This window comes from Leptonychotes weddellii, chromosome 2 (assembly GCF_054177405.1).
Source record: "Leptonychotes weddellii isolate Sample4059 chromosome 2, ASM5417740v2, whole genome shotgun sequence".
NCBI lineage: Eukaryota > Metazoa > Chordata > Mammalia > Carnivora > Phocidae > Leptonychotes > Leptonychotes weddellii.
The window spans coordinates 159,056,438-159,060,625 of record NC_138370.1 but is presented as its reverse complement, the minus strand read 5'-3'; positions in this window follow the sequence as shown (position 1 = coordinate 159,060,625).

Here is a 4,188-nt window from a genome sequence, read left to right as displayed (position 1 = left end):
GGTACTGGCACAAAAACAGACATATAGACCAATGGAACAGAATAGAGAGCCCAGATATGGACCCTCAACTCTATGGTCAAATACTATTCGACAACACAGGAAAAAATACACAATGGAAAAAAGACAGTTTCTTCAATAAATGGTGCTGGGAAATTGGACAGCCACATGCAGAAGAATGAAACTCGACCATTCTCTAACACCCTACACAAAGTATTCCTGTCTTTTGATATGAAGAGTAAGTAGCTCTTTTGGGTTGTTTAAAATATATATATATATATATATATATAGTTTAAAAAGGAAAATAGTACCACAATGCTGCAAACACAATATCAATTTTCTGCTCTCCTACTCTCCATAATATCCTCTCCAGGGTAATCTATTTCAAGTCCTTTAGCTGTTTCTTATGGTATTTATATAGTATTTACATGTTTATATCGCTATTTTTTACTTTTTTTTTTTACCATTTAATCATGGAAAATGATAATGAAGACTTTACATAACACTACCTCCTCTTATTCCCCCAAAATAACTACCATAAAAATTCTGTTTAAATTGGTATTTAGCTGTGTAATGAATATGTATTTTCATTGCTAAACCAAATAATAAACACATTACATATCTCTTTTTTTTTTTAACAAAAAAAAAAAAAGACTCTTGTTATATATGTTTTTTGAGGGTTTTTTTTTTGTGGTAAAATACACATAAATTTACCACTTTTAACTATTTTAAAGTTTATAAATCAGTGGCATTAAATATTCACAATGTTGTACAAACATCATCACTAACCATCTCAGGAGCTTTTCATCATCCCAGATGGAATTTTTACTCATGAGACAGTAACTTTCTGCTTCCCCCTCTCCAGACCCTGGCAACTACCTTTATACTTTCTTTCTCTATGAATTTGATTTTTCTAGATACATCATACAAATGGAGTTATACAGTATTTGTCCTTTTGTGTCTGGCTTATTTCACGTAGTAAAATGTTTTATGGTTTCACCATGTTGTAGCATGTGTCAGATTTCATTCCTTTTTAAAGCTGAATAATATTCCTTTTACATACATACCTTATCCCTTCACCTGTTAATGGACGTTTGGATTGTTTCTACCTTTTAGCTAATTGTGACTTATTCTATTTTATTTTTTCTAATTTATTTTTTATTTTATTTATTTTTCAAGATTTTATTTATTTATTTGAGAGAGAGAGAAGCACACAGAGGGAGAGGGAGAGAGAGGGAGAAGCAGACTCCCCACTGAGCAGAGAGCCCAACACGGGGCTCGATCCCAGGACACCAAGATCATGACCTGAGTCAAAGGCAGACATTTAACCAACTGAGCCACCCAGGCGCCCCATATTTTAATTTAAAAAAAAGAAGATTTTATTTATTTATTTTAGAGGGAGAGTGGTGGGAGAGAGGAGCAGAGGGAGAGGGACAAGCAGACTCCGAGCTGAGCACAGAGCCTGATGCGGGGCTCGATCTCACGACCCTGAGATCATGATCTGACCAGAAATTAAGAGTTGGATGCTTATCTGACTGAGCCACGCAGTCACCCCTTATTCTATTTTTAAATAAATTTCTAAAATGGACTATGGTCAGGTCTACTGACAGTATTTAAGTAATTCTTTTTCACAGTTTACTTGACATAATTATATTTTTAAACTATGTTAATAGTAGGGAAAAAAATCTCAGCATTGTTTTAACTGGTATTTCTTCATTTATTAGTCATGTATACCATTTCCAACTGTTTATATTTCCACTTTTATGAAATGTCTGTTCATATTTTCACTCTTTTATATATTAGAATCTGAAGATTTTTCTTACAGTATGAGTTTTCTGTTTTAATAGAAGATAATTTTCCTATTGTCAAATTTCCTGCACATATTTTTCCCAGTTTATTTTCGCCTCTTCATTTTGGTTTGGCTTCTCTTTGGATCTAAAGAATATTGTATATTTTAATGGAGTCAAATTTATCAGTTCGTATGTTTGTAAATTATGTAATTTATTTTAAGCTTAGAAAATTCTTTCCTCTTAAGAGTATATTTCTTCACTGATGTCTTGCCTTCAACACTTTATTTGTCTGGAGTTAGGTATATGGTGTAAGATGACCAGCAAATTTATTTCCTTCTAAATAGCTAAGCAATTTCTATGGGCATTTTTTATTGCTAGTCTTACTTCACCTTTCTGCTGCGTTTGACATTGCTAACCACTCCTTTTGAAAGTTTGTCTATCTTTTTGTTGCTCACTCTCTCCTGGTTCTCCTTGTACATTTTTGTTATTGATTTTCAGGCCCCTTCATTGCACCACCTCTTTCTCTACCCGTTCCTAAGATTGATTTCAACTCTTTATTCTTTTCATGTTGCACATTCTCTCTGAGTAATCCACCTCTTGGATCTATATGCAAATGATACCCTGCCATTTTTTAAAAATCTTTGGCAGAAACTCCTACCTGGGTTCTAGATCTATGTGTTCAGTCCTTGATTTGTTCAATATTCACCAAATAGTAATTGAACATCTACTCTGCCAGGTACTTCTCTGGGCTCAAAAGATAAAAATGCCTACTCTCATGAAACGTACATACTTGTGGGTAAGACTGGCAATATGGCAAGTATATACAATATATATTTCTTTTTTAGGTAAGATAAGAGCTATGGGGCAAATGAATGCAGGCAAGGAAGTTAAAAACTGTCTGTGGGTGGATGTGGGGTTGCAGTTTTAAACTGAGTGGTCAGGGAAAGCCCCACTGAGGAGGGGGACATTTATGCAAAGAGCTGGAAGAGACAGATAAGGGAGCAAACATGTGGCTATCTGTTGGAAGAACATTTCAGAAGGTGAAGCAAATGCAAAAGCCTTGAGGCAAACAGTGTGTCTGGTTTGTTCCAGGAGTGAGGAGACCCCGGGGCTCCCCCAGATTAAAGGAGAAGGAGAGCAATAAGATATGAGGTCAGAGATGTAACTGGAGTCAGATAACACAGGATCCTGTCCCCATTTTATGGCTTTTACTCCAAGAAAGATGGGCTGTTTGAGAGTATTCAAAAGAGAAATACCATGGCCTCTGGCAGATGTGTTGAGAATAGAATTTGGAGGGCATGGGCAGAATAAGGAAGCCAGTCAAGAGGCAACTGCAATAACCCAGGCAACTCAACTTGGTTGGACCAGAGCAGTAGCTATAGAGGTGGTGAAAAATGGTCAGACTATTTTATTATTTCAAAGGTAAGGTCAATAGGATTTGCTGGGTGACTAGATGTGGGGATAAGAGGAAAGGCCTCAGTCACTGACGGAGATGGGGACCATAAAGAGAAGCTGGTTTTGGAGAAAATATCAGGAGCATGGTTTTTGGACGTGTGAATTTGAGATGTTAATTAGATATTCAAGTGGAGATGTCAATATGAGTCCAGAGTTTACAAGATAGTTCTGAGCTGGAGAAATGAGTGTGGGAGTCATCAAAAGATAATGGCATTGAAAGCCGTGAGAGCAGATGAAAGTACCAGAGAGTCAGTGTAGGTAGAGAAGAAGTCTACACCCTGTGCTCTGGGAGCTCTGTCATAGATTGATATTGAAATTATTACTGTATTTTTACACCTTCATGTACCAAAGACATTTCAAACTAACTCTATCTGTAATTCAGTGGTCTCTCCCCTTTCATTCTCCAGTTCTCGGTAGAGAATCACCATTTTGATAGAACAGAAGAATTTGAAAAAGGAGAGTAAGCTGTTATATAGGTTTAAGTTCCCATATGATTATTAAAATCTCACAGCAAATTTCACTTTGAGCTTCCTGGCACCCAAAGAATGAATATCACTTCTCAAATTCTTAGAAGCCTTGTTGCCATTGTTACTTCTTTCTCTTACTTGAAAGTAATAAGCCACTAGCTTTTCTGAAGATCCCTTGTCACCCATTTTTGCTCCTGTGCATGTACATTACTACAGCTTTCTTCCGTCCGTCCAACCACATTGCTCATTAGGTAGAAATCTGCTTTTAGGCTTAAATCTTTCAAATTATAATAGGGTATACTAAGAGCTTTTGAAGTGGTTTGCTATTAAAATGCACACACACACATACACACACACACAATGAGTTTGAGACCATGCAATGCCAAGGTCTGTTTTTCAGTTATTTACATGCTATTGTTGAGCAAAATATGGTTGTTCTTCAAAGAGTGCATATTTACTCTTCTTTAAGAAAGATTTTA